This window comes from Ovis canadensis, chromosome 11 (assembly GCF_042477335.2).
Source record: "Ovis canadensis isolate MfBH-ARS-UI-01 breed Bighorn chromosome 11, ARS-UI_OviCan_v2, whole genome shotgun sequence".
Lineage (NCBI taxonomy): Eukaryota > Metazoa > Chordata > Mammalia > Artiodactyla > Bovidae > Ovis > Ovis canadensis.
The window spans coordinates 60,670,874-60,684,997 of NC_091255.1; positions in this window are offsets into that span (position 1 = coordinate 60,670,874).

The following is a 14,124-nucleotide window of genomic DNA, read 5'->3' on the forward strand; positions in this document are numbered from 1 at the left end:
GGCTGGCCAGTGGCAGGCCCTGCTCTGGGGAACCTGGCCGGCGCCCCAGGGGTCCATCAAGCATCTGAAGGGGACAGGCACTTAGCCTGCTAGAGGGGAGGAGCTGCTTGCCTCCCTGATGGAGAGTTAGTGGGCAAGTGCCCATGAACCCCGGTAACTGGGAGCCCTGAGACCGGCCTCAACACCTGGAAACACACAGCATTTTATTGAGATTTAGCTGCTAGGCCTCCAGTTTCAGGAAAAGCCAGAGTTTACAAACTTTTTGCGGAGGCAAAGAAGATGAATTTGACCTTGTTAAGGGTGGGATTCAGGCATGGTGCTTCTCTCACCTCCATGCCCTGGAGCCCTACTGCAGGGAACATGCCCCAAGGATTACAAGGAGGTGAGCAAGGGGGCGGGAGCCCGTCTGGTTCTGGAGCATGCTGGTGGGTTGCAGGCTCTGGGCCCCAACGTAGTACCTAAGGGCTTGCAAAGGGTTTTTTTTTTTGGTTTTCTATGTGCCTTTCTGTCCTTTGCCTGAGAGGGGAGGAGGGCTTATGTGCCACCATCTGAGCGTTGGCACCAAGGGTCTCGTGTATTCAGGGTCTGTCTCACTCTCCACCTACCTGGTCTTGGCTGAGACCACAGAGAGCTTCATCACCCCTTCTCTGCAGGCATACCCCTGCCTGAGGCTGGCTGACCACACAGCCAGGAGGGGCAGCAGGCCCAGGTGATGCTTCAGCTGCTGTGCATGGCTGGCGGCTCCACTTAGAGAAACCTTTACCTGTCCTTTAGGGGAAGGGAGGTGCCACTTCTCCCACATGTCCCATTCTAACCTGGGAGCTGAAGTCAGCTGATGGCCGAGTGCAGACAGAGAGGGCGCTTGGAGTTCAGGGGCACTAACAGTCCAACCATCACCACCCTCCAGGGCATGGCTGTAGGTTGGTTTGTCCTCAGAAAGGGATGGTCCCAAACCCACAGAGCAGCCATGCAAGAGGCCCATTATGGTCCCCACCCCTACCCCCGCCTTGGGCTGTGGCCTTTCAAATCTGTCTGGCCACTGATACCCTGGGTCTGCTCCAACCAGGAGCTCCATCAGGTGTTTGTTCTGTTCTAATTCTCCCTGAAATAACAGCCAAGTAGTCATGGCCACAGAGATGTGCCACCCAAGAGCCAGACTCTTCAGGGCAGCCTCTGGAATGGCCCAGCCTCTGTTGTCCTGTGGTCCTGAGGATTGCGCATGTGCCTGGGAGCAACTTGTCTGTTGCAGCACGGGTGGGCAATCTGCATGACTGGCAGTCTTTGCATCGCTGCTAGCGGCAGAAACTCTCCTGAGGTCCATTCACTTCAGAGACACCATCCTGTGCACCCTCCAATCCCATCATCCCTCCATGCATCTGTTCAGCAAGTGTTCCACGAACCCCACCAGGGAGACTGGTACCATTGTCCCAGGACCTGCTCCAGGGACCTGAGGTCGAGCACTCTGGGTCACAGGTTTCTGGGGCAGCGGTATGTACACTTCAAACCCTCCAGGAGCATAACCGCCTTGCCAGCCCTGGGAGAAGCCACTCAATGTCCGCACCTTTGGGGCCCCCAGGGTAAACCCTGAACTCCCCAGGTCGGAGTGGCCTTTGGCTTCAGAGACTCAGAAACATCACTGACATGATTTTCTTTCAGTCAAGTTGAATCCCATTATGAGCCCTATCAACCCAGTTCAGTCTCAGTTATTATTGATGTCTCCCCTTGCCCCCAGCACCCACCTGAGGACGTGTCATGGCAAGGTTGGGAGCAATCCCACACAAGACATGCAAGGGGCTGTCTGCTCTTGGCCTAACATTGCCATTAAGACACCCTCTGTCCAAACCCAGAGAGTCCGTGAGGTCTGGCTCTTTCCTTTAGTTGGGGCCCTAATGCTCAGGCACACTGCATCTCTATCCCCATTCTGTCCCTGTGCTGGGAAGCCACCACCACCGTACACACACATACACAAATGCACACACAGCCAGGAGGTCTCAGCCAGCCCTCCTCCTCCCCGGTTCAGTTAAAGCACTGGCTTTTAACACCAAAACATTTTGAATAGGGGTATAGCCAATTAACAATGTTGTGATGGTTTCAGGTGAACAGTGAAGGGACTCAGCTCTACATATATATGTGTCCATTCTCTCCTAAACTCCCCTCCCATCCAGGCTGGCACATGACATTGAGCAGAGTTCCATGTGAAGGAGCACTGGCTTTTAGAACAGAACCCACAGGAGGCTGGCTGCAGGCTCCTTCCCACCACTCAGCAAAAACTTGGAGCACCAGGGCTTGACAAGCCTGGGAGACCCTTGGAAGAAAAATTACAGTGAGATCAGGGTCCCAGTCATCTCTGCAAATTATCAGGGAGCACAAGTGATCTCACCATTGAAGTGAATGTGTCTCCATTACCACCCCCCACCTCCTCACAGCCATCGGAGAGGGTCCCACCCAGCCACTGTCACACCCTCTGCAGACTGGAGGACACCTGCCAGTGGCCTCATGGACCACGTTCAGATGCTGGCCATAAGACACCCCTAAAGTCATCCCTCATCCTCAGTCTATCCCCTCCCTCACAGGTGAGGCTCTCCTCTCTCTGCATCTCATGAGAGCAACCAGATCTCTGGGCTCCTGGGGCATGTCCATGTGATTTAGACAAAGTGGTTTGAAAATATGCCATCATTCTCCGAATATGATAATATATCTGCTGTGATAGGTCAAATGCCACAAGCTCTTTCATCAGCAATTTGACACTGAACAAAAGAAAGCACTTTATATTTTGAGTTATTAGAGAGAATGGCTTAATGGTTTTCTAAATGGACCTTTGGATGCTGAAATTAAGATGGTGCAACAATGGGATAGTGCCACAGGCTGGGTATAGCAGCCCCTCAGGAGGAAGAAGCAGGTTCAAACTCCTCTCAACCAACAGGAGACATGTGCAGCTCGGCAAAGTGGGGAACCTTCACCAGGGGCCAGACACAAAGTTCACTGAGGTCACTGATTCCTGGCCATGAGTAAGCACAATAGAAGAAGACACTGAGGGTTCTAGTGGCCACAAGTTTATGGTGAGTGAGCACAACAGTCTGGGGATTTTAAAGCCTAAGAGTAGAATACAGCAATGGACAAGGGCCAGGAAGCCTTCTGGAATAAGATGTCAGAGCTTCAGATCAGTTCACTGGAGAACTATGGCCAATGCCTGACTGGACGCCAGCTACAGGGGGATGGGTAGAAGATTCTGAGAGGCACAACAAAAGACTAAACAGACCTCAAAGGGTAGAGGATGGGACCCTGTCTGAAATAAAGACTGAAGGATAGAAAATGTTATCAAGAGTTTATGACTTAGTGACAAGAATGCCGGCTAGCTACTCTCCACTTTTCTGGTGAGAAAAGCTGGGCAGAGCCACCTGTGGTCACAGGAGGCAGTGCTGAAGGGCTAGGCATCGGGAAAGTGAAAGTGAAAGTTGCTCAGTTATGTCGGACTCTTTGCGACCCCGTGGACTAAACAGTCCGTGGAATTCTCCAGACCAGAATACTGGAGTGGGTAGCTTTTCCCTTCTCCAGGGGATCTTCCCAACCGAGGGAGCAAACCCAGGTCTTCCGCACTGCAGGCGGATTCTTTAGCTGCTGAGCCACAAGGGAAACCAGGAGCTGACTCTCAAATCACCAGCCTCTTGATGTCCCATCCCCTCTGCCCTCTAGGACTCTTGGTGCGGACTCACCCTTCATGGGAGAAGCCCCTCGCTCACAGGGTTCCTCACTCTCCAAAGCGCATAAGTACAGGGACTGTGAATGAGTGGAGTGTTCTGGCTTTTCGTATAAGCTCAGCCAGGAGCCTGCTTTCTGTGGGGTCTTAGTGTCCTTCTGTAAAGGAAATCCAAGTGTACTTAAGGCAACCAGCTGGGACAAAGTACCAACGAAGCATATACACGGTGGGGGGAGGGGGGTGAGAGGTGGGCGGCATCACTCTGTGATGACAGTCCTCCCAGAGCTCTGTCAGGTATCCAGGCCCTGCCCTCTGTTATGCCCACCTCGTGTCCCTGTTGGAAAACTTTAGAAATTTTAGAAAAAGAACGTCCCTGGGACCCTCAGACCTCTGGGCAGATGTCCTCCGGGGGAATCCCACCGATCTACCCAAATGGCAGGGTCCGTTCTATTTCCAGGAACATTCTGCCTTTCTCCAAAGCCCAAGCCATCCTTTGGGCTTTCTGATAAATCCCCAGGTTCTGTCAAATGATTAATTTAGATGGGAGTTCCCCACTCCCATTCTTGGTCTTACTCCTCCATGGGGCCACATGACTGCCTGAGCTGTGCTGATAAATAGCAGTAAACTTTCAGGGCTCAGAGTCAGCAGCCTGAAGCACAGTGGCAAGGAGGGGGTGGGAGGTGTCCGGTGCTCAGGGACGTGGGGATGAGGGCATTTCCAGGGGAGGTGAACTGCTGGCTTCGAAGTGGGGTGAGATAAAGAGCTCAGCTCTTCCCCATGTTTCTTGGAATGCACACTTCAAGGGCTGTTGGTGGTGGGGAGTCGGGGAGTAGTTCAGGAGGGTGAGATCCAGGAACTTGACTCAGGCTAGTTTAGGTAGGAAGAGGCACTGCCCTCACAGGTGTTTCTTCAAGAGCTGGCAGGTGGAACAGCACAGCAAGGCTGGGGTTTGGTCCCCTACTCGCTGACTTCCAGCCTGCAGCTTCTCCTAACCCCTCCGCAGCCCTCGAATCTGCACCCTCCCCCATGCAGTGGTTGAAGGATGCTGGAGATAAGGGGTCTTACCAAAAAGACCACTGCCTGTCAACCCACTGGACCAGAGTGCAGTCACCAGGCCAGCCCCAAAGGGCTTACCAGGTCCCCAAAATAGGGCGAGACCCCCAGGGTCTGAAATGGTTCACCAAACCAGCCTGGTCTTCTGGATCCTTGCACAGACCTCGACTCCCATCACAAGCCTGAAACTGACCCAGAACACCATGGTCTGCTTGTAGAGTGAGGTGCTGAGCCCACAGAATGTGGCTTCTATTAGATGGGACACCCCACCAGAAAATGTCCCACCAGTTGATGGGTGCAACTCCTGTGGCTCCTGCCCCAGCTAAGGTTGGACACCTAAGAGACTGCCAAAGCGTGCTTGGAACTGAGCTCCCTAGCGGGTTTTCCTTTCCAGAAAGCAGGTTCCAAAATTAGGGTGGAGGCCTGCTGGGCATACCCTGCCCCCTGGGCCCAGGGGCACCAGGTAGGTTGCACGAGGCTGGAGGTGGGCTGCATGGGCCCCCCACTCCTGTTCTCAGCTGTCCTGCTGGATCTCAGACACAGACCTGGCTGAGGGATTCAGCAACACAGTGGCGTCTCTGCAAACCCAAGGCTTCTCACTAGGAACTGGTCTTCCAGGAGGGAGGGAGGCTGGCAGATGCTCCCATCCCCGCCCTGCCCACAAAAGGCCTGGGGAGCGAAGATCCCCGCGCCTGGGGCCCCATTGGGGTCTTGTCAGAAGGTGGCAAGTGTGGGCACGGTGGGGCCCCCCGAGTCCTCAAAAATAATCCTCAGTGCTAATTCCCATTTCCCCAGGAAGAGGGCCAGCATCGCTCAGATCCATCCCATTTTCTGCAAAAAGGCTTTTGATTTCACACCCAGTGGACCTTTTCTCCTAGTGGGAGTCCCACCCTACACACCTCAGGGGCCACCGTGTGGATGGGTTCCTGCCCATGCTGGGGATGGGAGAGGCACCAAGGGAGAGGGGCATGCAGGACCGGACAATAGCTGGGGCTTCAAGAAGGAGGGGACTCAGGGCATGGAGGGGGCACTGGGGCAGGGGGCTGGGGTAGAATGAGGGAGAGAGAAGTGCAGGAGGGAAGCGAGAAGGGGGGCAGCCCCCTCCAGCCCTCCTGGGCCCACTGATCTAATCATATCAGGTGTGCTCCAGATAAATATTAATAACCCGGTGACAGAGGGAATTTGGGGAAATCTAATTAAAAGGGCACCGTGCAAGCTGGCAGCTTTACTAAGGAATCACTCCTGGTGAAACGCATGCGCCAGAAGAGGATGCATAGTGACCTCCCGAGGGCCCTAAGGAGGAGATGAAACCCCTCCGCCCCACAGCCGCCCACCCAGGGCAGCGTGGGCAGGACATGACCTTTGGCAGGGCGGGCGCCTGGCTCCAGTGTCCTCCGAGTGCCCCCACCCACGTGGCCCCAGGCCGTCACTCCCAGGCACCAGCCCCGAGCACCATCTTGAGGCTAGGGCACCTGGCCGCCCCCTCATTCCAGCGCTTTCACCCTCAGCTACTCAGCTCCCCCTGTCTCTGCATCCAGCTGATGGTCTCGACAAAACCTGAACAAGTACCCCATATCCCCTACCCTCTTCCAAAGGCCAAGAAAAGGCAACCTCGGGCCTCAGAGGGCTCCCTGGGTACCTGGGTTTCCCTGGTGGGGGCACCCAGACCTCTCAGTAACACAGACCTGACCTCCCCAGCAGGGTCCTAACCCACCACTGAGAGCTGCCTATTCTTACCTCAGACAAAGCCCTCACCCCAGGGCCAGAGGAGCTCCGTGCCACGACCCCAGAGCCTGGTCTGCTTGGCAATATCTATCTGCCTGGTGGGTCCCTTGTCATGGGATTCACAAGCTCCCAGGACCCATTTTCTCTGGAAATCAAGATTTATTAGGGCCCCCCGTGTGAGTTAATGGCTCGCTTCGGCCTTCATCAGCTTGGGAGCTGAGATCCCTCCTGGGCTCTGCCATCCGGCAGCCCAGCCCCCACCCTCCCCTGGCCCCTGGCCCTGTCCCTGACAGACAGATGGATGGCCTGTCCCGGCAGGTTGCACAGCTCTTGGACCTGAACAGCAGCATCGCTGGCTCTTTATTCTGTATTTAGGGTAAACAGATCTCTCTTTCCAGGCCCCTCTTTCCCTCTAAGACTGTCTGCAGGAGAAGCCCCTGGGAGGGGTGGGTCACCGCTGACTGTCCGCCTGGCTGGGAGGAGGCCACAGCAGGGAGGCCCAGGAAGAGAAGGAGTTAGTTCATCCAGTACCACTCCAGACAGGGGCTCCATCCTCCCAGCCATGTCCTGTCATCTGGAATACCCCCCATGGTGGAGAATTCACTACCTGTCAGAAGAAGCTACTCTTTGGCCAGGAGCCATGGGACCTCTCTGCGGACTATGCAGGCCTGAGAGGGAGGCCAGTGAATACCAGGGAGGCTGGTGTTTGGGACACAGACCCTGCAGCCCTTTCCATCCACTATAGCACTCAATACTCACCGTACCCAGATGGGGGCAGTGCTGGGTTTACCCTATTGCCTAGAGGAGAAAACAGAGAGGTTAAGTAATTGGCCCAAGGTCACCCAGCCAGTAGACGGCAGAGCCAGGACTGGTGCCCAGGCTTTTCTGATTCTCTTTTCCCTGGGCTTGGACAGTCTCTGGCCAAGGGCTTGGACCATCCTTCTCCAAGGGAGGGGACATCTGAGCACTCAAGTGGGCACCTTTGAACTGAGTTGCTCCTTTTGCCGCTGGTTTTCCCCTCACGCCCACCCAGGGAATGACGGACAGGACGTGTGAGCTGGCATTGCTGCATGACCCCGAGTACGACCTTTTCTGGCCCTCTGTCTGGGGGCAGGATGTTGGTGTGTGATACCCGGCCAGAGGAGGCAAGTCTTCACCCCCTCTAGGGGCTTACCGGCCTCACCCTGCCTCACCCTTTCCCCTGGGGCCCCAGCGCCCAGCAGGGAGGAGTCAAGGTCACCCAGACCCAGGCTGCCAGGAGATGCACCCCGGAGCCAGCTCCCGGAGCTCCACCCCCCTTACAGGCTGGTGAGAAACGTAGATTGTCCTGCCTGCCCAGCTAGGGGCCCACAGAGTAGAATGACCTGAGTCAAATGCACCCTTGGGCTTGGTTCTAAGGTAGAGGGGGAGGTGAGGGCCGAATGGGGCAGCTCTGGGATGGAAGGAGGAGCTGCCAGTGTCTGAGTGTCCCTTGAGGCAGGGAAGGCTGTCCCTTAAAAAAAGGGGGAAGCGAGGCCAGGTGGGAGCTTCTCTTCAGGGGCAGAAACAGAGAAGGGCGGGGCTACAGGGAGTTGATTCTGAAGTAACAGAGGCCCTGCTCTCCCCCACTGCAGGGTCCAGCCCAGGCCTTCGCTCAAGCGGTGCAGTGGGGAGTGGAGAAGAGTGAGCTTCAGGCTCTGTCCTAGTTTCCCCAGGTTAACAACTCAGCTGCAAAATGGGGCTCTTTATCTGCCTTCCAATGCAGGGGATGTGGGTTTGACCCCTGGTTGAGGAACTAAGATCCCACATGCCATGGAGCAAGTGAGCCCATGCCCTGTAACTTGTTAACTCATGAGCCACAACTAGAGGAGCCTGTGCACCAAAACGAAGACCCAGCACAGCCAAAAAACGGAGCTCTTAGTGCCCCCTCCCGGGGAGAAGAGCAGGGGCCATGCGTTGAGCATCCGTTGTATACCAGAACCCCGGTCCAGGTAGAGGATGGGTTTTCAGGGAGAAACAGGCTGAGGGAGGGGAGCTGCTTGCCTGAACCCACAGGGAAGAGCCACAGGCAGATTCGGAACCAGTGGGGTGGGCCCTTCACAGCACCCTGCACCCCTTTCCTCCTCCTGCCTGCTTGTTCCCCACTCATAGGGCTGCTTCAGGGGGCCACTGGCCCCTGCCCTCGTAGGACACTGCCAAGTCCGCTGCATCCATAGCTTGGGGCCAGGAAGAAAGAGAAAGAAGGAAAGAAAATCACATAGAGAATGTTCAGGGAGCGTGACAAGCTCCACTGATGGCACAAGGGCCCAGAGAAAGTGATGAGTCTGAGACGGGGTGCTGGAGGGTTGTGATGGAGGGTGCAGCTTCTGCACTCTGGAAGATGCCTGCATCCCTCCCACAAAGTGGCTCAGCTGCCCGAAGTCACCTCTTCCAGCCATCCGGGAACAGAGGCATGCACACCTGCCTTTAAAGGATCCTGCATCCCAGGTACCAGGAAGTGTTAATACTAGGGTTTCAGGATCAGAACACAGGAAAGGTGATTGTGTCCCCTGGTCATGTCATTCTGCAGGGTCCTCACCCTGACCAGACATGAAAATCACATGGGGACTTAAAACCAAGGGGCCTGGACCCCTCCCAGCTGTGCAGAGAGATCGGGGAAGCCCTATCTGTTTGTTTGAGGGGCTTCCGTGGTGGCTCAGGGGGTAAAGTCTCCCTGCAGTGTGGGAGAATCGCACTTCCCCTCCACGCCCTGAGTCTCCCCCCCTCTTGAAGATCCCGTAGAGAAGGAAATGGCAACCCACTCTAGTATTTTTGCCTGGAGAATTCCGTGGTAGGAGGAGTGTGGTGGGCTACAGTCCATGGGATCACAGAGAGTCAGACACGACTGAGTGACTAACACTATCTGTTTGAAGGTCCCTTGGCACCTCAGAGTGGATGCCCCCTGTGCCCTTTAAGGGGGCTGCTCCTCATTGAAGCCTGGTGCTCCCTCACTGCCCCTCCCTCCTCCTCCCATCCACGCTGACCTTTGAGGCTGCATGGAAGTACCCACCCTTCTCCCTAGGGAGGTACTGGGAGGGAGTATCCGGCACCCAGGACTCCCTGGGGCTCTTTTCTTCTCACCCCACCCCTGCTTTTCTATCCTGGAAACCACAGAAGTAGAACCTGTCTACATCTGCAAGCTTAGATCTTAAATCCACAGACTTGCTGACTTTCCAAAGTGCTAAGCTGGTGTGACCACATGATGCTTCACCCTTACTAGACAAGAACCAGACCCTAGTGAGTCCTTGGCGGCCCCTAGGCCAGGCCTGCCAAATCTGTCCTGCCCACCCTCGCTCCCCCTTCTCTGGGGCCACTGATGCAGGGCTTCTGAATCAGAGCATGCCTGGGAAGCCAAAGCTGGACCAGGCGATGCAAGGGGGCATTGAAGTGCTCTCACCTCCTCCCAGCCTCGGCATCAGGGCCCAGCCCAACTGTCCCACATGCCCCCAACAGCAGGGGCCACTTCTCTCAACCTCTGTGACTCCACAGCATCCCAGATCTTCAGGCCCTGGTCCCCATGAAAAAGAGAGCAAAGAGAGACTGGGTTTGGCTCTAAGGCCATCTTTTGCGGGGGGGGGGGGGGGGGCTCCCAGACCCAACCCATTTCTAGGCAACATGAGTCTCCCCTAATTTGGACTTTGAGTAAAAGAGTGGATAGGATCCGCATTCTTGAATCCAGCTGTAGGAATGTGAGCACATCGCACGAACTCTCTGAACTTGAGTGCCAGCAACCAGGACATTGGTTCTACTTCCCAGAGCTGGCTCCTTCACCTCCACCCTCCAGGCCTTGGACTTCCTACTGGGACCTCGCCCTCAGCAGTGGGTCACTGGCATGGCCCTGAGGCCCCCACATTCAGCATGGAGCCTGGCCAACAGCAGCCTCGTGGTCTTTGAAGATAATAAATTAATAAACAAGTGCCCCTCCCTGACGCTCAGCAAATATTGCCAGAATGAAGGCACGTCACTACCAATATGGACACATGTCAGAGTACACAGACCATAAAAGAGGCCGTGACAAGTGCTGATGGAATGATAAGATTAGATCCCAGATGTAGAGGCCGGCCCAGCAGGTCGCTGAGGGGTGCACAGGGTGGAGTTTGAGAACATTCTCGCTGCTGTCTGGAATCCTCTGTGCACCGAGAGAACTTTGGTTCCAATCAAGTATCTCTCGCTGTGTGACTTTAGGCAAATTGCTCAGCTTCTCTGAGCCTCATTCTGCTCACCTATAGAATGTGGACAATAACAATACCCAACTCTCACACTTGTTTCAAACTAAATGAAAAGCATGAAGTCATATAGATCACGTCACACGTGCCTGGCCCGTTAGAGGCCCTCAGACTGCAGCCATATCATTAGGGTCTGCCTCACCTCACGTGGAGAGCACAGCTGCAGGAGAGACTGAGTGGTTTGTTCCTGTGTCCTCAGTTCTGCTGCCCTGTGCAAGCCCGCTGTTACCTGTGACACCATTTCTGGGCTTCCCCCACCAAGGTTTCAAAGCTCTCAATGCCTTCCCCATGGCAAGGTCCAGGGCACTGCCTTGTGGGCCCAGCTCTCTGTCTACTGTTTGTCCAGCCCTCACGGCATCCTGCAGACAGACAGGTCCTGGACCATTTCACAGATGAGTAGACAGAGGCCCAGAGAGTTGTGGAACAAGCTGAAGTCACTTGGCCTGACTGGGGCCAGCCCAGAGGGAATGGGGTGGGGGGGGGGGAGTGTGAACACAGAGGGGCAAAGGGGATGGCTGTCCCCAAGATGGGAAGGCCACCTGGACCTGACCACAGTTGGGAGTTTCTGCAGACTTGTGTTCAGCCCCATTGGTTGAGGCGGGCCGCTGGGATGTTCGGGTCTCCTACTCCAAGGCAGCACTGGTGCCTGGGCCCCTGTGGGCCCTGCTCTGGGTGAGGGAGTGAGGGTCCCAGGAAGCAGAGACCATCTACAGCACAGATCAGCCTCTGCTGGCTGCAACCCAGGGCCGGGCAACTAGCACAGGCTTCCCAGAGTCTCACAGGATTTGTATCTTTCACAGGCTTTGATTTCACCTGAGGGACAGGGCTGTCAGCATTTTGACGGTGGTGGTTTGGCCTTACCAGGCTAGGGGAGGCGGTGGCAGGGGAATGGGGGTTCCTGGAGCTCCACGGAAGGATGAGGAGATTGTCAGAGAGGAGCACCTCCTCGGGAAGATCTCATATCCCTGGGGGAGGGCCAGAGAAGCTGGGTCAAGGCCTCCAACCTGGGGGACGGACTCAGTGACACAGGGTGGGATGACAGGGTTGCTGGTCAGGAGCTACCATGCTGGGGGAGGGGTGCTGGGGTCCTAAATTTAGGAGGCTAGTATCAACTTAAAACAATATAATAGCCAGGAATTTTAGCAGCAAAATGGGTTTCTTTGGGAACAGCAAAGAATTGCAATTTGGGACATGTTACCCATGGCAAACCACAGGCAAGTCAGGAGATCAAAGCAGGGTCACTTTCTTTTATAGAGGAGAAGGGGGATTGGGAGGGGCTGTTATAACCAAAAGAGCTCATTGGAGGAAACTAGGAGTTCGAAGTGTTGTGGCTTTTCATTGGCTGAGTTGTGGCAATCTCTCAATGGCTGGGTTGTTGCCAGGCCAAGAGAAATTCTTCCTTTTCTTGCTGGATGGAAAAGTAGTAACCTTCTTGATGGAGATGTGTTCTCTTCCTGTTGGGTATGCAACTGATGCTGAACGGTAGACTATGAGAGCTCCCCCTCTGGCCTCCCAATTCCATTTTATTTTATTTTTTTTTCAAATTATTTTTTGGCTGTGCCTTGTGGCTCGCAGGATCTTAGTTCCCTGACCAGAGATTGAACCTGTGCCCTTGACAGTGAAAGGCTGAGTCCTAACCCCTGGACTGCCAGGGAATTCCCCCAACTTCATTTTAAATGAAGCTTCTGTTTATTACATTTCACACTGTAGAGCTGAGGTATGATGTCACAAGGCTTGATTGGAAGTGCTTTCTCTGCCCCTCTTCAACCTCTCTATGCGCAGTGGAGGCCTCCCACGCTGTGGCAGCCATCCGGGGACCCCAGCTGCTTCTCACTTCCAGAGGGAGGTTTGTGCATGCCAGAGGAGAGCCAAGAGCCTGGCACGATGTGATGGCAAGAGCGCAAGATTCAGAATAAGGAAGGCCCTGAATCTCTGGGCCACAGTTAATCTACATGGTGACAGGCTTCGGCTGAAGTGAATGCTTTGGCAGCCCCCACCCAGAGGGAACAAGGATCAGCCAGGCACCTTCTGTTATTCCTCCTAGTGGCCAAACAGGGTAGGGCTATTATTTTCCGCATTTCTTCAGTTAGGAAACGGAGGCACAGGGAGGTTCAGCGACCTGCCTGAGGTCACACAGCTGCTTAGTGACCAGCGCTGGATCACTGCAATTCCTCTGGCCCTCGCCTTCTGCCCTCGAGGTTGCTAATGCCAATGGGAGGATGCCAACTCAAGGACAGGTGTCCCAGGGAAAGACTGGCCAAAATCAGCTCCCAGAGTGGAGGAGGGGTGGCTCTCACCAGAGAGTAATGCGCAGGAAGGTAGCATGGCCCCCCTCTAACCTGGCCTGAGCCCCACGGATACCATTAGACAAAGTCCCAAGGGAGAGAATGCACAGATTGGAAATGACCTAGGACACTCAAGGAAGAGTGGGTCCTCCCCACAAATCTGAAGGAACAGGCTTATGGGATAAACGAGAGGCAGTGTAGTGGGGCTCAGATCCCAACCTGTGTGCCTCGGCTGCCTGCCCGTCCAAGTAGGAGAGAGCTGCCACCTTCCACACAGCATGGGTGTGAGGGATGAGATGTGCCAAGTCCTGTCCGACTCTGTGTGACCCCATGGACTGTGGCCTGCCAGTCTCCTCTGTCCATGGGATTCTTCAGTCAAGAATACTGGAATGGGTTGCCATTTCCTCCTCCAGGAGATCTTCCCAACCCAGCGATCGAACCCGCAACTCTTAGGTCTCCTGCATTGGCAGGTGGGTTCTTTACCACTAGTGCCACCTGAGAAGCCCTGAGAAATGAGATAATTGAGGTAAATACAACAGGTGCCTGGCACCAGGCAGGCCCTCGATGGTCCAAAGCTGCTTCAGATAATTTCGACAAAACCCAAGCAAGTTTTCTGATGTCCTGGTGGGAGAGGGGTGGGGGGGGGCGGGAGAGGAGTGGGGGGGCGGGAGACGGAAAGGGGTGATTGAACTAGGCCCCCCTTCCTGTTGTCAAGGGGCTGGTCAGCCTGAGGCCTGTCTGAGGCCTGGGGGCCTCCTGAAGGGGCTGCTCCCTGTTCTCAGCTATCTCTCAGCCTTGAACTTTCTATTCTCTTTTGCAATCCACTCAGAAAGCGGCATTTCTAAACTCCCTTCTTATCACCGGGAAACTTCTGACACAACAATAGCTGATTGTACTGCTCTCCTGGGTGCGGCTAAATTCCTGGACCCCACCATCCTCACCGAGCCACCCACCCCCTACAACACGCACACCTTTTTTTTTTTTTTGGTAGCTTTGGAACTATAATGATGCCATTGTGATTGGTGTGTTCAGGTGACAGTGTGACCCTTGAGTTTAGAAGCATGGACGAGTGGTGGGGGCTGGGAAGAAAGGAGCAGAGGAAGAGAGAGGGACCTGGAGG